The 21,533-nt window shown below is 46.7% G+C and overlaps 1 protein-coding gene across 8 annotated transcripts in view; it reads left to right on the top strand.

Moving 5' to 3' along the window:
* The window catches only part of C10H10orf67 (chromosome 10 C10orf67 homolog), a 2,166,521-nt gene that overhangs the window by 334,127 nt on the left and 1,810,861 nt on the right, over positions 1 to 21,533 (top strand). The window lies entirely within an intron of this gene.

Genomic DNA, 21,533 nt, shown 5'->3' on the forward strand with positions numbered 1-21,533 from the left:
TTTCAATAGTACCTGCTATACCAATTATATTGGGTAAAATCTATATGAGCAGGTTATTAAATCAATATATGTAAAGTCATGCTACATATAACGCGAGAGTACTGCCTCCAAAAAATATGGGCTACACTAACTATACTAAATACTATCCATGTGTGCAGACTTTTCTCTATAAAAACACTAGGCTATATCTGTATATACAGCCCGTCCTCTATATCGATAAAACTCCGCTTTGGTCTCAGACGAGTCTGCAAGAGTCCATTGTCTATGTCTATGACACATGGTATCAGACTCATTACGTCTTCGAATATGCGCCAGGAATACACCAGCGATTTGTCAGGTGAAACCAATCACACCTCCTGATGGCGGGCGTATTGCGAGTATAAAACGCCGGCTTAGAATGTCCACCTTTCTGGAACTATCAGCACATCGGAGGGGAGGTCCGGCTTTAGAATACTACCCTGCAAAATCAAGGTAAGCATATCACGGCGAACACCACGAGAGCCCCATTTTTTATGTTCTGTGGAAGTTTTCTGGCTGATATCGAGCCGGCTTCTGACTGTCGCCTTACATCTTTTTCCCTTCCAGAATGGTTTCTCTGCCCATCCATATGATGCACGTCGTCCGCTTTTTGCAATAAATATGAAATAAGAGAAACTGCCTTGTTTCCTCCCGTTTAAGGTAATACTCTACTCATATCTATGTGAGGTTTTATCCTGTCCACAACGAGTCGTTTTCTGATATTCTAGAGATACATATATTCGTCTGTTTTTATCTCTAACAGAAAAGAAGATATCAAAAATATATTTGCCGGCCTCCAAGTACGGTGTTTCAGTTCGCTTACGTATTTGGAAAAAGGTAACACTTTCCATCTAAACCATGCGATATAAAGAAATGTAAAATACACGATGCAGGTTGTAGCCATACATACATCACGTGTATTTATTTATATTTCCCTTCAGATATAGACATTCATGCTACTCATGGGCCGCTGAGTATAGCCCTTGAACATAATCCGAGCAAGCATCTTGACCACAGATTGGGTCTCATTACCTTGTGAATTAACTATAAACATCTTTGAAAACGGTAACCATGTACGTGGATTTTAATAATTCGTACGTTCGAGTAAAATAGTGACAAATAGGTCAATTTCCTCTTTATCTAGACCGAATGTGAATTATACATTGCGGATTAAAAATAACATATTTGGCTGGAATCTAAGGCTGTAACTGGAAGTATAATGATTCCCCACATAGAACACATCAATAACTTTGTATTCATGATTTTATTTCATTTAGAAAACTAGTGCTATACCTGCGCTAACTCGATTGATGAAAATAGATGTGGGCCCTTAAAAATATCTCACTACTATCAACATACCGACATTGCAAAAGGTTGGTGATTATGAAATGGTTAAATTATATACACCTATGTTAATGCTCTTAGCGTTTTTGGCCATGTCTTAAAATACGATTAGAAAAGAACTACGAGTGGGTTTTTAATCACTATGAACTTACAGACGCACTCAAGGCATTTACAGGAAATGATACCTATGGGCCATCCCAAACAATGGTCTGAAATGAAATGTGCCCTAATGCAGAATCTAGACCTTTGTATATAGAGATAGTTTTTAGCTAATTGCAACACTGAAAATTGTGAAATGCATAATCTAAACCTATGTATATAGAGATATATTTGAGCTACTTTCAACATTGAAAAACGTGAAATGTGGGCTGGTCTGATTCGAGGCAGCTATTTGAAATGTCATATTTGTGCCATCCGTTACACTGGTCTAAAATGTAGGGCTAGTTATTGCAATTCTGAGACTCCCATACAAGAAGGATATGTTACTGTAAGGTCTATATGTTAACGGTCTCTTGTGATTTGCTGGCCTCTTTTTATAAAATGAGTTACATCTATCTTGCTGTAATGGTCTCTAGGAACTTAGATCGAATATATACACTAGAACAACTGACAATTATGTATATATGTTATATAAACACTGTCTTGCCTGGAGTACACATAAGGGTAATTCCAATTCATGTTATGAGCTGCTTTATGTAAATAATGTATATATATTTGTATGTAAATAATGACCTACACCCTCTCTAAATGTAAACTGTAAATACTATTATGCTACGACTTTTTAAATTTCTAATATAAATATATTTATGTTTTGTATTCTTGTAGTTTGTTGTCCTGTACAGTATACACGCGAATGACGGTCACCTGATGAAGGCAGAATGCCGAAACGCGCGTAGTCAAAATTCACCGCTTTTGCCTACTACAATAGACTATTGACCGACACGTCCCTTTGGTTTTTTGTGATATGTGTTTATGTTTTCATGTTTTCTTTAAATGTGTATACCTTTAGAAAATGTAATATGGAATTTTGTATTATAAACATCCATTTGTAAAGTCTATATAGGACAACTAAAAGAATCAGATAATTATTGACATGAAATAAAAAGGTTTTTGTATATCAAAATATATATCTCTTTGCTATTATATACATATAGGATCGTGTGAATGTTGTAGCTATACACGTCAGTGTATGAGTGAGAGGTTCTGGCATGTAATTATTTGTTTGCTATAAGTTTTTTTCAAAATTATCATTTCCCTACCTATAGCAAACCTATTCGCGTAGGGGTCCCCTGTTTTTCAAATTGCAAGAAGAGTCTGGTACCCTGAATTCCTGAGCATTGCCTACGATCCTCCGATCAGACTGACCCATTCGGGAGGATCTTCTGTCACAGCAGCAGGGGACGGTACTCCACCGAACCAGTCCAGCCTCCACCTCCTTGCATGGAGATTGAGCAGTGACAGTTGACAGATTTTTACCTTACGCCTGAAGTCTGTAACTTCATCTTGGCAGCCAGGCATCCTCCACGAAAACGGTATACACTTGTTGATGAAATACGTTTGTGGCAAGGTGCACAACAAAGGCTGTGGATTCCCTTTTGGCCCCTCTTTCTGAGGTTCATTTTTTCTTTGTCGCAGCACGGCTCTGCTCTGGGCACTATAAAAGGCTACCTAGCAGACATTTCCGCTTTCCTTCAGCTACCAGATCAGCCCTCTTTCTTCAAGTCCCCTATTGTAAATAGAATCTTTAGGCATTATTAATCTTTTTCCTCCATCTCTCTTTTATAATGCCCCAGTGGGACTTTAATCTTGTCTTGACTTTACCTTATGGCCACTCCCTTCACAACTGTCCTCTCAGGCTCCTCACTCTGAAAACTGCCTTTCTTGTTGCCATCACATCTGCTCGCCGAGTGAGTGAGCTTCAGGCTCTTTCTTTTAAGCCCCCATTTCTCTCTGTGCATCTGGACAAAGTGGTGCTTAGGACAAGACTTGTGTTCCTTCCTAAAGTGGTTACACCTTTTCACATAGGACAAACTATTACTCCAACCACCTTTTTCCCACCCGCACACCCTTTCAAGAAGGAGGAGAGACTCCACCGTCTGGACCCAAAATGTGTGCTATCCTTCTATCTCAACCACACTAAAGCCTTCCGGGAGGACAATAAACTCTTCATTGGCTATGTAGGTGCCAAGAAAGGTATGGCTGTCCAAAAGCGTAAAATCTCCTGATGGGTTGTACTTTGTATAAGTATTTGTTACGCTTTAGCAAAAAAGGAACCTCCAGTGGGTTGCGTACTCATTCCACTAGGGCACGGCAGCAACTACTGCATTGTCACGTGGAGTCCTGCTCATTGAGCTCTGCACGGCGGCAACGTGGGCATCTATGCTCACGTCATGTCAGAACTGATGTCAGTGCACGGGGAGGCGTCTTAAGTAGACACTGCAACGCCATCCTGGCGACCACGACGCCGATGACGGACGCAGAGTTGGCCCATGCCTCAGACGCGCAGACATAGTGCTAAGAAAAAATTATCCGGATCCAGTCTGACACCTTGGGGTAATTCTAAGGTAAGGAATCTATAACTAACCTGTCTCTTACAGATACATCGTTACCGAAGCCCACAGGAACAGGAAGTGTAAAACAAAAAGTTATTGGGTGTCAGCTTTTTCCTAACACACAGCATTTAAATAGCTTGTCAATTATCAGTACATATAGTTCTTCATATAGCAGCAGTTAGGGAAGCACTTTTTTCGTAGTTCAGAGGTGCGAAGACAAAGATTTTAATGGGATCAGAACACTTTACTTGGTGATGTACAAATGATATATATATGTACTGAAACTCGATTTCCAAATATTATAATTTGTAAGCTTTATAATTTTATCAGTAAAACTGTATGTCAAAAAGGAAATGTTGTGGCCATTTCAAAGGAAAATGTGATGTCTGTAAATGACAATGTGCTACTACATCAGGCTTTGTTCATACATTTATTAAAAGTTAGAGTTTTTAATTACAAACTGAGAAACATTCCTACCCACCCCCTGATGACAATGCTATTAGTGAACTAAGAGATAATTCAAGAGTCATGTGTGCCCTGTGTGTGGGCTAGGTTGTTCTTATGCATAGAGCAAAAGTTTAGTCTATTAAAAAAATAAAGTTTTTTGTACAGAGACATTCTGAACTCACTTTTTGAATGTACTTTCATATGTGATTATGAAGAAAAACATGGCTTGTTGAATTAAAAATTTTGCCCAAGATCTCGTAGTTTGAGACTAGTTTATAGGTCAAGAGCATAACAATTAGGTTGAGTAGAGTCACTAGACTTGCAGGTCTGGTAACATTTTAATGATTTTTTGGGGCCTGACCTTAGCCTGATTGCTGAGGTTGGGGTTCTTGGTACTGATGACACAGGCATGGTTCCTGGAGGTTGGGGTTACCATGAGGATTTTGCTGAATGGTCCCCAACTAGGAGAGATCAACCCCCTAACACTGCCTGTGTGGTGATTGAGACCTTGGTTTGACATCTTGGTTAGGGGTACTGGATGCTGCTCTTTTAGAGGAGAAGCAGGTCAATATGTCAAGGGTGGTTCCTGGAGATGGGGCTACCCAGGAATGTATGTTCAGTGACCTAAAAGTAGGATCAGTCTTCTGTTAAGGCACCACAAATGTGCTGGTTGCCTTTGACCTGGTGACTGAAGGGACGTTACTCGCTCTTGCTCACTCATATGCAAGTAAGACCAATAGGTCTGTGGTGACTCCCTGTGAAGAGGTCTGTGTTGGAGCTATTTTAAAGTACTGTACTCCTTGATTTGATTTGATTTGATTTACAGACTTATAGAGCTCCACGTATGCCCAAGGGCGTCTTGGCGCTGGGAATGACAGGAAAGCTGAAATTCTGCGCATTCAATTCAATTCCTTGTCAAAGTGATTACTGTTTGGTCTGCCATTTTGCTAACTGTATTTGGTGTACGTGTATTTGTAATTCTAGGCATAGTTCCTGATTCAGAAAGGTCAATTTACACTTTTTACAATTGTTTGCTATTCACAAAGTTATTTATGAGTAGTGTCTTTACGAATGTTGAGTCTCGGGACATAAAAAGATTGGACTTTCCTATCTTTTTATATGTGAATAAACTGCAGTTATAAAATAGCTTTGTGAATAGCAAACAATTATAACCTTACACAAAAGTGTAACTTTACCTTTGTGGGTCAGGTCCATAGTATTTAGGTGTGTTATCAGAGTGCAATAAAGTACGATTTCTTCTTAACACCTTGACCGCGGCGCGAATTCCGCCGCTGTGCAGGCATTCTAATGAGTGGGTGGGGTTCGGACGGCCCCCAGCCGTTCTCTGCACACGCCCACTGTCACGTGGGATGGCCCGGGGCCGTCCGCAGCTTCGAAGGGGTTAAATGTAAAACCACTGACTAGACAATCAGTTATTGGGTATTAATGTCAGTGACGGTTGCTCCTGGAAAGCAACATTGGGGCGGGGAGGGGGAAGAGGGTTGAAAAAAAATGACTTACCTGCCAGCTGGCCGGCTGGCTGGCCGCTGCCGCCACCGCCACCTCTCCTCTGTCCTCTCAGTCCTCTTCTTGGGTTCTTCTGTGGAAACAGGAAACACTCTGGCTCCTAGGCTCTCCATTTTTATTTATTTATTTATTTATTTTTGAAGCTTATAAAGCACACGGCTACCCTCAACGGGGGTGTCCCGGCGCTGCAGACAACAGGCTGAAAAAAATGATGGTAGCAGCTAGAGACTGGAAAACAGCCAAGTTTTCAGTTTACTCTGGAGCAGCGATTCCGATGAAGTCAGCCTAAGAACTAATGAGAGGCTGTTCCAGAGTTTGGCAGTCCCTACTGTAAAGGCCCTGCCCCCCATTCTGGACCGACGAAAACGAGGGGGACCAAGAATGCGGAGATTGTTAGATCTGAGAGCTCTGGTTGAGTGTTCTGATAGATACATCTGCCAGTGGTTTCCTCACCTTGTGAATATCCCCTTGCGTCAGCAACATTCGGAAATTCTTTTTGTAGCTTCGCGCCGACGTGGATGACGTCATAGAGGCACGGCATCGCGCGCGACTCCGCTGACGTCACCGACACCATAATAGGCCCACGCCGGCATGATGACATCAGTTCCCTTTTTTCCGCGTCGTCGACGCTAACGGTTTTCAAGGGATCGTCTGTAGCTGTACAGTAACTTTGTTAATTTGTGTTTTTTCTCTGTGTTCCATTGTCTTCGTCAAGATGTCGTCGAAGAGGACCGGTTTTAAAGCTTGCGGGGAATGTGGCAAGACAATGTCAATCACTGACCCGCATGAGTGCTGCGTCTGGTGTCTGAGCTCCGACCATGACGTCGAGGATTGCCCGTCTTGTAAGAAGATGACTCCGAAGGCCCTTCGAGAAAGGGAGACGAAGCTCCTCGTGGCAAAATTGAAAAGTAAGAGCGAAAAGAAGAGTTTGAAGTCGCGAACTCAGCGTTCGAGGTCGAGGTCTCGTTCGAGGTCGCGCTCGGAGTAGTCTTCTGCTCCTGCTTCGCGGTCTTCGAAGAAGAAGCACAAGAAGAGGAGCCATGAGTCCAGACATCATTCAGAGAAGGACTCTAGTTCGAGACCGCAGTCGCAGGTTAAGCTGCTTCGGAAGGAGGTGGCTTCGGCTTTGGAAGCACAGTACTCCGAGGGTGAGGCTTCGCGTGCTGATTCGCCTGAGTCACCGAAGCAGAGAGTGAATCCATCTCCGGTTCCGTCCAATCCTTCTGGTCAGGAGGATGAAGGTGAGGTGGAGGAAGTTGATGAAGGTGAAGTTCCGTTGCCTGCGGGTCCGTCGACCCCAGTACATCAGCCTGAAGAGGAGGTCGATGTCGTGACGACTCCGCTCCCTCGAGAGCAACCCGGGGGCTCTTATCCAGCCTTTCCAGCTCCAGGTCAGGATCCAACGCAGTTCCTGAATACCATGTTTGGCGTTTACTCCAGGGCAATGTACCCCTCTGGTGCACCGGTTGGTCCCACAGGTCCTTTGGCGTTTAACCTGGGTGTTCCCCAGGCTTATGCTCCTGCGCCCTTTATGCCATTCATGCCGGCTCCAGCACCGCATTGGCATTTTCCGGCGCCGACAAAGCCTTCGACGCCGAATCCGTCGACGCCGAATCCATCGACGCCGATTCCATCGACGCCGATTCCATCGACGCCGATACCCTCGACTCTGATGCCGAATCCGGTTCGACCTCGAGTTAAGCTGCCTCCTCCGACTTTGGTTTCGACGCCGGCACCGACTCCGGCGGAGTCGTTCAGGGATCCGTCGGCTTCATTTATGAAGGAAAGGTCGAGGCGTGAAGCCCAGAGGCTTATGGAGGAGGAGAGGTATCGGGATGAAGGCTTGGAGGAAGGTGAGCTAAAGGATACAGAGGATCCTTTTGATGACCTGAGGGAGGCTAGTGGCCTAGAACTGTCTCCTGAATGAGATTTGGCCTCTGTCTCTGATGTACCCTCTAGGGATGTGACTCCTTACCATGTCGTTATAAAGAAGGCGGTGGACTTGCTGAATATTAATCTTCCTATCGCTGAATATAAATCAAATCTTCTTACAGAGGTCCTTCATTCACCTTCCTCTGTGATTGAACCAATGCTTCCATTCAATGATGCTTTGGCATAACCTATTTATGAAGTGTGGAAGAAACCTCTGACGGCCCCTGCCGTGTCAAGGGCGGTTGCGAGGAGATATAGGGTGGTGCCTAATGACCAGGACTTTTTGTCTACACACCCTCTGCCTGAGAGTTTGGTTGTGCAGGCTGCCTGCTCAAAGAAATCTGCGTGTGCTTTTCCGCAGGTTCCTGGGGAAAAAGAGTCGAGAAAGCAAGATCAAGCGGCAAAGAAGGTCTTCTCCTCAGCCAGCATGGCGTTAAAATCTACTAATGCAACTTGCCTGATGGGACGATACATCCATGCCTCGATGGATTCCGTGAAACAGTTAGTGCCAAAAATTCCTGAAGGGGGATCGAAAGGACTTTCAGGAAGTAATTTCGGACACTCAGGTTGCTGCAAGGCAAGTAATTCAGAGTGGGCTGGACACGGCTGATTCGGTGGCAAGAGTCATGGGCTCTTCGGTGGCCACTAGGAGAGCTGCATGGTTAAAGTCATCAGAATTCTCTGCAGATGTTCAGTCTGCCTTGATGGATTTGCCCTTTGATGGGTCAGGATTGTTTGGCAAGAAGGCTGATGCTGCTTTAGAACGTATTAAAGACAGCAGGGCTACAGCAAAATCTTTAGGTCTTCAGACCAGGGGTACTCCTGCAAGGCGTTTCAGAGGATTTGGCAGGTCTTCCTTTCGGTCCTACAAACCATCTCAGCAGCAGCCACAGCAGTAGCAAAATACGCTGTACAAGTCGTACAGAGGCAGACAGAGAGCTCGTCCTAGAGGTCGTCAAGCCTCCTCCTCCTCCTCTTCCCCTTCCCAGCCCCCTGCCACCACAGCAAAGCAGCCCTAGATCCGCCATTCCGGATCATGTGGGCCCAGTGGGGGGCCGGCTCACCCATTTCCTGCGAGATTGGGAATTAATTACATCAGATCTTTGGGTTCTCAATCACGTGGAGAATGGGTATGCTCTTCCCTTTCGGGAATTTCCACCAAATTACCCTCCTTGCCAGGGTTATTGTTCGGAGGACCACTTGCTTCTACTGCAAGAAGAAGTCCTGGCTCTGTTCAGAAAGGGTGCGATAGAGGTGGTTCCAGAGCAGGAAAGGGGTCAGGGGTGCTACTCCCGGTATTTTCTGATCCCCAAGAAGGATGGCAGACTTCGTCCAATATTGGATCTCCGGAACTTGAATCTTTACCTGAAGCAGGAGAAGTTCAAGATGCTCACCCTTGCACAGTTTCTTCAAGCGCTGCTGGAAGAAGACTGGATGGTGTCAAACGATTTACAGGATGCGTATTTTCATATTCCCATCCTGAAGTCGCACCGGAAGTATCTCCGTTTCACGGTTGGGTCGCAACACTACCAGTTTGCGGTCCTTCCATTTGATCTTATTACTGCGCCTCGAGTCTTCACCAAGGTGATGGCTGTGGTGGCTGCGCATCTCAGAAGATCGGGGGTACCGGTATTCCCGTATCTGGATGATTGGCTGATCAAAGCAGAATCTCCAGAGATGGTGCTCCATCATCTGCAAGAGACAACTCAGTTGTTGCACAGGTTGGGTTTTTCGATAAATGTACCCAAATCTCACCTGGTGCCCTCCCAGCACAACCTGTTCATAGGTGCGGTACTGGACACTACTGTGTTTCGTGCATTCCCTCCTCCTCAAAGGATTCGCGACATACAGGAAATGATTCCTTTATTTTTCAATGGAGCGGTCGTTCCAGTCCTGAAGGTTCTACGTCTGCTCGGTCTGATGGCTTCTTGCATTCTGTTGGTCAACCATGCACGCTGGCACATGAGGGCACTCCAGTGGTGCCTCCGCAGGCAGTGGTATCAGCACAGCGGAGATCTCAGGGAGTCAGTCAGGATCTCCAGAGAAACTGCGGTGGATCTGTCTTGGTGGAAGGCAATCTGTCACAAGGGAAGCCTTTTCAACTACCTACATCGGTGGCCACAGTGATAACGGATGCATCCACTCTAGGGTGGGGTGCTCATCTGGGGGATCTGGAGGTCAAGGGTCTTTGGTCTCCAGAGGAAAGGTTGCTTCACATCAACCTTCTAGAGTTGCGGGCCATACGTTTAGCGCTCAAGGCCTTCCTCCCTTCCCTTCGCGGTCGGTCAGTTCAAGTCCTGACGGACAACACGACCGCGATGGGGTATATCAACAAGGAGGGCGGAGTAGGGTCGCAGTGTCTCTGCAGAGAGACTCTGCGTCTCTGGTCCTGGGTTCAGGACCATCAGATTTGTCTGATGGCAAATCATCTGGCCGGGGTTCTGAACGTATGTGCGGACAGTCTCAGTCGGCAGTTCTCTGCCGACCACGAGTGGAGGCTCCATCTGGAGGTAGTTCGTCATGTCTTTCGGACGTGGGGAACACCTCAGGTGGACCTGTTTGCCACTCACGAGAATGCTCACTGCCCGTTATTCTGCAGTCTCCAGTTTCCAATGCAAGGAGCACTGGGGGACGCGTTTCAGTTGAGTTGGGACTCACAGCTCCTTTACGTGTTTCCTCCCCTACCGTTGATTCTTCGGGTTCTGAGGAAGATTCGCCAAGACCGGGCCCAAGTTATATTGATCGCCCCGGATTGGCCAAGAAGGGTGTGGTACACAGATCTTCTCCACCTCTCCTCGTGCCCTCCGCTCCGTCTCCGTCACAGGGCAGATCTCCTCTCCCAGATAGAGGGGCAGGTTCTATACCCCCTCCTCCAGACCTTACACCTTCATGCCTGGAGATTGAGCGGGGCAACCTGAATTCATTTTCTCTCCCACACGATGTGGTGGATGTCATATTATCGGCCATGTGTGACTCCACTAAGTCCATTTATTCTTATAGAAGGTCTAAATTTGTTACTTGGTGTGGGGAGAAGTCCGTAGACCCTTTAAGGGCTCGTTTGTCCAATATTCTTCAATTTGCACTTTCCTTGGCCCAGCAGGGTTTTGCGGTGGCAACTATCAAAGGTTATCTATCGGCCTTATCGGCTTTCCTTTGTCTGCCGGACCAGCCCTCTTTGTTTAAATCTCCTATTGTATTGCGTTTCATAAAGGGCCTTACCAATAAATTTCCTCCTACACCTTTTATTGTGCCTCAGTGGGGCTTGAACCTTATACTAACATTCCTGATGGGTTCGCCTTTCGAACCTTTACACAAGTGTCCCTTGAGACTTTTGTCTTTTAAAACTATTTTTCTGGTAGCAATTACCTCGGCAAGGAGGGTAAGTGAGCTTCAAGCTCTTAGTTCAAAGCCCCCATTTTTGTCCATTCATGCTGAACGAATAGTTCTCAGGACCAGGGCTGCTATTCTGCCGAAGGTGGTAACTCCTTTCCATCTGGGGCAGTCCATTACCCTCCCTACCTTTTATCCTCCCCCTCACTCTTCCAAGGAGGAGGAGAGACTTCACCGCTTGGACCCTAAGAGGGCGGTGAGCTTTTACCTGGACAGGTCAAGAGAGTTCAGGTTGGATGACCAGCTGTTTGTCAGATTTGCTGGCTGCATGAAGGGGAAGGCGGTGCACAAGCGCACGCTCTCGAGATGGATCATACTATGCTTCAAGATCTGCTACTCCCTGGCGGGTAAGGAACCTCCAGAGGGTATAAGGGCTAATTCTACTAGAGCAAAGTCTTCGACATCTGCTCTGTCTAGAGGTGTACCCTGTTGAGGATATTTGCAGGGCGGCAACTTGGGCTTCCCTCCACACTTTCGCGAAGCATTACTGCTTGGATTCCGAAGTGAGGAGGGACGGCCACTTTGCGCGCTCTGTCCTCTAAGAGGTTTTGGTATAGGAGAGTGGACACCCTCCTCCGGGAGTGGGGACTGCTGTGGTACTCTATTCACAAGGTGAGGAATCCACTGGCAGATGAATCTACCAGAAGAACAAGTTACATACCTTCTGTAACGCTTTTTCTGGTAGATACAGTATCTGCCTGTGGATTCCTCACTGACTCACCTGCCTCCCTGTTGTCCACTCTTTTATACCTGAGTTTATTGTAATGTAAATATTTTTATTGTCAAGGAGATGTTTTATTTCAATTGCATTCCTGCATTTGCTTCACACTGTGTGTGTCATCTTGACATTTGTGTACTGTGTATACTGTGTATATATCTACTGTCATTGGTCCATCCGTGTGCCTTGAAGGCACGGAAAAAAGGGCGGAACTGATGTCATCACGCCGGCGTGGGCCTATTATGGTGTCGGTGACGTCAGCGGAGTCGCGCGCGATGCCGTGCCTCTATGATGTTGTCCACGTCAGCGCGAAGCTACAAAAAGAATTTCCTAATGTTGCTGACGCAAGGGGATATTCACAAGGTGAGGAATCCACAGGCAGATACTGTATCTACCAGAAAAAGCGTTACCGAAGGTAAGTAACTTGTTCGACAGGTTTAAGCCTATTTTGCAAATAGACTGGGCCAAGGCCCGGAAAGCAAAACCCAGTGCCTTAAATTGGATACACCGGGTCACTGGCAACCAGTGCAGCTTCCTCACGAATGGGGTGATCGAATGGCGGTAGGGAATGTTACCGATCAGCCTAGCAGCCGCGTTCGGCACGATCTGCAACCGATTAATCAAGTAGGCTGGAGCTCCAACATACAAACTATTTGAGTAGTCCAGATGAGAGGTAATTAAGGCATGGACAACTGTCCTGCGGGAATCAAGAGGGAGGTATGGAAAAATGTTCCTGATCATGCGGAGTTTGCCAAAGCGGCTGCAGTATCTTTGTTAATGTGTGGTTTTACAGGATAAGGCGTTGTCAAATTGGAAACCCAAATTACGAGCTGCTTGAACTGGAACCGGTGAGGGATTTAACTCTGAGGGCCACCAGAGTGTAGGGGAGAGTGGGGACTTCTGATTAAAGAACAAGACTTCCGTCTTATCTGTATTAAGTTTGAGATTATTAGAAGTCATCCAGGAGGAGATGTTAATTAGGCAGTGACGAAAGTTGGACAAACTGCCGTCAGAGTGATCTCTGAAGGAAAACACAAGCTGAGTGTCATCAGCATAAGAGATCACTCTGACCCCCCAGGATTCAGCCACCTTTGCCAGAGGAGTAAGGTAGATATTAAAAAATACAGAGCAGAGTGCAGAGCCCTGCGGAACAGCGCAGAGCAGAGGTTTTTCTTCAGATACAAAAGGCCGGAGGAAGACCTATTGGGATCTACCCTTAAGAAAATACCTGACCCAGGCCAGGGGGATACCCCCAATTCCAATACTACGCAGGCGGTCCAATAGTATGTCATGAGACACAGTATCGAAAGCCGCGGATAGGTCGAGGAGAACCAACATGGCCCCCTCGCCTGCATCCACGCACTCTCGAATGGACTCAGAAACCTCGAGAAGTGCCGTCTTGGTGCTGAAGCCCGGTCTAAAACCAGACTGGGAATCATGCAAAAGATGTTTAGATTCCAGATAGTCAGTCAATTGCTCCTGTACCACTTTCTCGAGAATTTTTGCTGGCTTGGGGAGTAAGGATATAGGTCGATAGTTGCTGAACAGTAATGGGTCAGCGTCAGCCTTCTTGATAATTGGAATCAACATAGCCTGCTTCCAAGAAGAGGGAACGTGGCCTGTGAGTAGTGAAGTGTTCCAGATAGCAAGAAGTGCGCTGATCACCAGAGGGGCCAGGTCACTTAGGACCTTTGCTGGGGCCGGGTCAAGAGGAGACCCCGATCTACATCGGTCCAACAGAATCAGGGCAGACTCCATGGTTAGCGTCCTAAAAGACACAAAGGTCTCCTCCTGTGTGGCTTTGGGATCAGGTAGGAACGAAGCCCTGTCCTGATTAAAGGTGGATGAAATATTCTTGATCTTATCGTGAAAAAAATTGGAGAGACCATCGCAAAGAGTTTGTCTGGGGGCAATCAGGGTGGCCAAGGCTGGGGGATTGGAAAATTCCTTAATGATATTAAATAAGGTTTTTGCTGAGTTTTCGGCGGTCTTAATTTTCTCTACAAAGAAATCCCTCATGGTGGCTCGCTTTAGTTTATGGAAATTCTTTAATGCCATTTTGTAGATGGCTTTCGCGGATGAATCATACGTCAATCGCCATTTAAGTTCTAATTTAGCCAATCACAATGCTGCAATGCAGCGTTGTGATTGGCCTGAGTGCGTGGTCTGGCGCTCAGCCAGGAAATATGGGCCTGCGCATGTTCTCCATGCAGGCTGTAATGCAGCTTCAATGTAGAACATGCAAAGTGTGCATGAATGTTTGGCCAGACCAGGAGGGTCAGTCAAACATTCATATACACTTACATAGTGCCCACCACTGCTCCCCCAGCTATGAGAGGTGAGCAAATCCGCCTTGCTGAGATGCCGCAGCAGGATCAAATAAAAGGATAATAGCGTGGAGTTATCATTTTATTTTTCCTTTTTTTTTTACTGCGGCAAGCAGTGGTGCGACACTCCTCCGCCTTAGCGGGGCAGCCACCACTGATTAATGTGTGTTACTGAGATCCTAAGTTTCAACCCACAATACCTGCCTGAGGGAGACATGGATTCCTCTACTATTTCTACCTTGAAAAGGGTGTGTGTCTGGTTTTCAATTTGGGGTGACAATAGTACAGGGACCACTGCAAGCCAGTGGAGAAATGTGGCTCACTGGTTAGAGGCGGCAGACCCGTAAGCAGAGAGCGGCCTGCGACCAGGGTTCGATTCCCGACGCGGCAGGGTCGTGGACCAGGGTCAGCGGACTCGATAATTCTCGCCTCAGTGCCTACTCTAGTGAGAAACCACACTCGGCAACTCTGGGCATCAGCTTGCCTCATCTTCACAACGGCCCCCCCAGACCGCCGGGGATGCTTGGTCGCACCTTAGAGATACCCATCAGGGACCATCTCTCAGGGTGAGCCAGGACGGGTTCCCCAGCGGTCGAAGCGTGGAGATACTCCTCCGGGAGTCGATTCCTAGCGCTATATAAACCCACAATAATAATAATAATAGTGGTAAATGACCTCATTTAATACAATTGAGGCGTCCCAGTAACCCCAGAATTCTCCTTGAGCAATTGTTGTATCTGCGCCACAAGACGTTTACAAATGTAGTCTGAATTCCACTCCTAGACTGCAGGTTTTGAGCTAAATCAGTTTGTACTATGACCTCTCTGCTCTGGAATACTACAGTGTGCATCAAGAGTATTAATTCAGGTGATAACGGCTAAGCGTCACAATGTAATGGCTGCTGCCTAGTGGAGCTCCAGGCCCCCGGCCCTAAATAACATATCCAACCCACTTATCCGTGTCTCTGAGGAGGAAATCGTTAATCGGAAGGTACCTGGTATGCGAGGGGGTAAAAATGGAGCGTGAAGTCGTCTTCCTTGTTGAGACATCCCCATCGGCAACATACGGCCTGCAGAACAAAGGGCCTTAAGACCCTCTGGGTGAGTAGTGCGCTATACAAATTTAAACTTGACTTGACTTGACAGTGATTGGGGATGAGATGTGCATGTTGACGTAAGCGGCAGACCCTTGAGCCTGACCCCGGATCGCCTGCCCTGGACTGCCGTATGCTGCAGCCCTTGCCACGGAGAGGTGAAGACATCACTTCAATTGCGGGACAGATGGCTTGGACTGAAAGTGATAGACTCGGCGCTGCGCTCCGGCGAGCCTCCGCCGAAGACAGTAAGGATCGGCCGACAGAGCTGCAGCGGGCGCGGTGGGAAGGGGGCTACGAGTGCGGTACAGCGAGCCACCACCCCACCCACCCCCGCTAGTGTTGCACCGGACGTAGGGGCGGCCGCCGGATTCGCAGCTGCACCAGATAATTGTTTGGGTGAGATTGGGCTGCCAGAAGGGCGACAGGCCACTGCAGCAAGAGCCCTCTGTGCGGTAGAAAGTGCCTGGATCTGCAATAGGGTAATCTAAGGCCCTAAGGAGGACGTTCTAGGAGAAACAGAGTGGCACCATCTCCTTTAATGACTGGGGGAAGCCCCGCAGCTTTTGACTGAGGCAACATCCCGTTTGCATCACTATTGTCAGCCTCACACGATCTCTCCTACACTGCCCGACCAGCGTGACATCAGTATCTCATTCCAGCACCTGCAGCGCTTTCACTGCCCACGCCATAAAGCGAAACTCCCACCAATTTGAACTGTATAATAAGGCCTGTTGAAAACATAGTGGGAAACTGAAAGAAGGCAAAATGGTTTCCACAAGGGGCCTCAAAACAACACAATCTAATAAGTTGGACAAGTATGCATTCTCAAAGGAGCATGTAGTGGATTTCTCCCCTAAACCTAAGACGGAAGCAGAGCAAGGGAATCCAGACAAAGAAACCACTCTTGAGGATGTCATGACCGCAATTGCGAAGATAAAAACTTCACTTGAACATAAAATGAACACCATAACGCTTGAGGTGAACTTGATCCAGGCAGATCTCAATAAAAAACAATGAAAGGCTTAAACAGGTTGAATTAAAAATGACCAGCTTAGTAGGAGATGCTTCACAAATACAAAGCAAGATTGACGAACTGCAAAATTTCCGAAAGTTCGCAGAAACAAAGCTGGAGGACTATGAAGTACGCCTTAGACACAACAACATGTGCATTTTAGGTGTTCCAGAAAAGACGGAAAAGGAATCAGTTGAGCTGTACGTGGAAGAGCTCATCCTTCAACATCTCAAACCCAAAGGACTTGGCAACCTCTTTGTCGTTGAAAGAGCCCACAGAGTCCAGGGGGACGTCCGAAGCCCGGGGCCCCTGCGCCCCAGAATCCTCAATTAGCGAGACCGCGACTCAAAACTTCAGCGAGCTAGAACGGGGCCGCCACATAGACTTGAAAATGCCGACATCACCTTTTTTCCTGATTCCACCTAGTCAGTCCAGAAGCAACAGAGATCCTTTCTGGGAGTGAAGAAACTGCTCAGAGACAAGGGCCTCAAGTACCCAATGCTTTTTCCAGCCATGCTCCGAGTGGAAGCAGATATCAGAGCCTGGTTTTTCGACAACCCGGAGATAGCAGCAAACTGGTTGAAGACCCGTAAAGCCTGAGGTTGAAGAAGTCAGCGTAAAGGGCACAAGTCCAAGTAGGATGGGGGAATCGCTGAGGAACTTTGAAAGACCTTAACCTTCACAAGGAGGAGCGTATGACGAGAATGGCGCATTCGATGGACATTGTGGGACATAGTGAGACGAGAAAATTGGGGTGAAACTAGCATGAAACACAGGACACACAAAGGCGTACTATCCCCTCTCAGAGACTTACAAAGTGTCCCGAGGTGGGGAGAACCGGAGTATCTCACACCCTCATTTTCTTCTTTTAGTATCAAAGTTGGGCGACAGGCACTCTGCCAGTTTAGTATGGACAGTTCCAAGTCCAGAGGGCAGGGAAGCAGGGAGGGGGGTTGTTGGAGGGGAGGTTGTTTTTTGTTTTTTGTTGTAACTTTTGCATCGACAAGCAATGTGATAGGCGTGGCTGAGGCTTTGGATTGTTCCGCTAGGTTTAATACATATGCAGTGGGATAAGAGTGCCAGAATCCTGAGCCGGAATTTCAACGAGCTTGGGGACAAAGTTAAGCGCAGCATAGTTCTTCAGTAAATCAAGAAACAGGCCCCTGACATTGTCCTTCTTCAGGAAACGCACTTGATAGGAAGCTAATGTAAAGCGATGTACAGGTCAGGATATAGGTTGGTGGCATATGCCGGGTTCACAACGAGTTTTAGAGGAGTAGGTATTATGTTAAAGAATACATTCCCCCTCATCGAGGATTCCACTCGGGCTGATGACAGGGACCCATATATAGGGTTTACGGGGTCTTGGGAGGGGTGAACCATTATATTAGTGTTGGTTTATGTCCTGCCTGGCCTTCAGTCTACTACATTCCAAGACCTACGCACCACTCTCCTTTCACTGCTGGAGGGAATGTTATTACTGGGAGGCGATTTTAATGCAGTAGGTTCAGGTCGATTAGACCTCCACCCCCAGCGTGAATTGGGGCCTTCTAATAGATGGCTTCCGGACTTTCTTGAGGCTATGGGACTGGTGGACAGCTGGCGCACATATAACCCTGAGAAAATACAACACACTTTCCACTCCGGAGCCCACAGCAGCCTATCCAGATTGGATTACATTTTGGTCCCCAGCCCTCAAATCTCACATGTTCACGAAATCAGACACCTTGCTAGGGGCATTTCTGACCACTCATCGATATGGGTACATATACTCCTGGATCAAGTCAGGGTGGGTAGAACTATCCCTGGTATCTACGCAACCCCAAAATTCGTAAGGAACTCACCAAGGCGATGGACACCTACTTTACTGAAAACATGGGTACGGTGGACTCCTCCCAGACACTCTGGGAAGCTTTCAATGCAGTAATTAGGGGGGAACCCCTGTCCCTAATATCTGGACATAAAAAGGAACAACAAAAGGAAGTGTCTAATATAGAGGACGAGATCTACCAATTAGAGAGAGATATGGAAACATTGACCACTCCTGATTCGATCCACTTGTTGTGTCTTAAACAGGATGAATATAAAGCGTTAGTTACAGAGAAAGCTAAAACATTGATGAGAGAGAAACTCAGTAGTATCTATGACTTAGCAGATAAAGCGGGGAAATTGATAGCTTGGCTGGATAAATGGGAATGGGCGAACAGATTAGTCCCAGCTCTGCAAGACGCCAACAATATTTGCATCGCCGACCCTCAGGAAGTAGCAAATCACTTTGCTAGGCATTTTGCTGCGGTATATACCGCAGTAGCACCCTACAACGAAGATGACTCTACTGAATTGTTGAGGGACATAACACTCCCCACCCTCCCCGTCACGGAGTGGCAACTATTGGACAGCCCCTTGACAACTGACAAAATAGTGCAGGCGATTAGATCCCTAAACTCGGGGAAAGCCCTTGTCCCCAATGGCATTCCAATCGAATTATATAAACCCAACCCTGATAAATTGGCCATTAATCTCAAAGCCCTGTTCGAGGAAAGCAGGGAGAGAGGGGAGTTGCCAAAGGACCAACGAATAGCCAACATAATAACTCTACATAAGGTATGCAAACCTAAAACAGAATGTACCTCGTATAGACCGATCTCCCTCCTTAATGCTGAACCCAGGATCCTAGCCAAATTACTAGCTAATTGAGTAATTAAAATCATTTCCAACCTGGTACACCCAGATCAATCCGGTTTTATACTGCACCGCAACACAGCGTTAAATTTGCGAAGAGTCCATGGGGTCCTAGGTAGGGCGGACACGATCCTGGAACCAGCTATCCTTGTCTCCTTGTATGCCACCATGGCGTTCGATACTATTGAATGGCCTTATCTCATAGCTGTCCTCGACAAATTGGGGTTCGGCCAGGAATGTATTCGATTGGGTTCACCTCTTGTACTCGTCGCCTCTGGCACAAGTCATGTTCAATAATAAGAAGTCAGACGTGTTAGTCTTGAGCAGGGGTACCCGTCAGGGATGCCCACTCTCCCCCCCTCATGTTTACTTTAGCATTGGAATCTTTAGCGTCCTGGATCTGACGGGATCCAGTTATTCGAGGTATGCAGTGGTCACTTGAATGGGAGAACCGCGTTTCGCTTTACACGGATGACGTACTACTCTATTTAACCCACCCCTAACAATCCCTAATCGCGGGTTTAGACATACTGGCAATATTTGGAAGGTACTCAGGGTTTACAATCAACTGGACCAAGTCCCACCTATATGTCCTTCAGGGAGGTCTTCCTGCCCTGCCTCGAAATTGTACAATCCAGGTCAGTGCCACGGGATTCAAATACTTGCGGATTTTTCTCTCATTAGACCCTGCACTCCGATATGACAATAACCTCCTTCCTCCAAAGCTAAAGCTACGGCGGGGCATAGCCAGCTGGAAATCTCTTCCCCTCTCTCTTCTGGGCAGAGCTGCGCTTTTTTAAATTATGTCCCTCCCCCGTTGTCTCTATGCCCTACAAAACTCACTTGATCCTGTTCCCATGAAATATTTTAAAGAAGTTGAACACCTTCAGAGAGAACTATTGTGGAATGGAACGCCACGTATTGCCGTAGGTAAACTTACATTTTAATATGATGGAGTCGTCAGTCTCCCGGATATAAAGAAATATTATTGGGCTGCGCACTTGGCAGCTATAAATCACGGCACATATGGCAGCACTGACGATACCAGCTATCGTATGAATAGGTGGCTGCTACCGGGAGGGGATTATAACCGATCGCTCTATTTGAAACCTGATCGACTTCGTTTATTGGGACCCACTGGTCACTCAGTGGGTGTATGGCGCGCTGCAAACAGATCTTTCGTATGGGAGCGTAGACTGACTTTGGCTACCCCTCTCTGGGACTCTGCTCAACTGGGTAAATTGTGGACATTGAAGGGGTTTGATAAATGGGACATGATCGGCATTTCGCAAATTAAGGCTATGTGTGGGGGGGGGGAGGAGTGAAATCATTTGCCACTCTCCAAAGTCAACACAAACTAGCTGACACTGAACTGTTTCGCTACACACAGTTTAGCCATGCTTTACACTCTCTCCTTCCAAAGGGCACTTCCCTTCCAGAGTCATCCCCACTGGAGGATAGGATACTCAATGGCCACATCCCGTATAAGACCATCTTATTTATTTATAGCAAGTTAAAATATAATATGGAAGATCCTCTCTCCGTGTTGCGACAGAAATGGGTAGCAGATGGCACAGAAATGGATGATGAGTAATGGCGGGAGGTGATATCCTCTCATCGAGTGGTGGCTATCCCGGCATGACTAAGATTAGTACAGCTTAAAATCCTGCATAGGATATACATGACTGGCTCCTGACTAGTAAATATGGGAAGAGCGGATACAGGAGATTGTCGGAGGGGGTGTGGACAAATAGGTACCTTCATGCACATCATATGGGAATACAAACACATTCAAACGTACTGGAGGAAAATACGTGAAGTAGTGAGGGCAGTGCTCACTATTGCTATTCTCCCTGAAGCCTACTGAACATATGAGAACCAACTGACTTGAACACCCATCAAACACAGTGGCCCACTTCTGGGTTCATGCTAGCCAAAAGAAACATCGCTCAGGCCTGGGGAGCGGCAACCTCCCCCCCAACACTGAGTTCATGGGAGACGAGTATGGACTGGTATATGTTCAGGGAAAAGACAGTATATGCGGCCCGAGGCTGTCCTGGAAAGTGGTTCCGCATATGGACCCAGTGGAACACATATTGTGGAGACATCTGCACCCCCCCCCCCCCCTGAGTATTGAACTAGATGACCGGCTCCCTCCGTGAACTGTTACTGATCGTGTGTAAGGTGTGAGATTATTGCCTCAAATTGTCTTGCCTATATTGATATTGAGCGGATTTCATGAATGCTTGTATGTCGATGGTTGTTAATAAAAAGATTTATAAAAAAACAGGTGCTAACTGGTTGTGAGTGTAGTTTAAAAAATGATTGGCGCTATTTCATGCAAGAGTTATTTGAGTATATTATTTGCATTTATTGAAACATAGTTCCTTTTCTGCCAGTAACACAGACGGTAGCCTAAAATGCAGCTAATCATGAAGTAATGTAAATGAAGCAATTGCCTACTATGGATAAGCCTGGGTAGAGTTTG

The sequence above is a fragment of the Lissotriton helveticus genome, chromosome 10 (genome assembly GCF_964261635.1).
Source record: "Lissotriton helveticus chromosome 10, aLisHel1.1, whole genome shotgun sequence".
Classification (NCBI taxonomy): domain Eukaryota; kingdom Metazoa; phylum Chordata; class Amphibia; order Caudata; family Salamandridae; genus Lissotriton; species Lissotriton helveticus.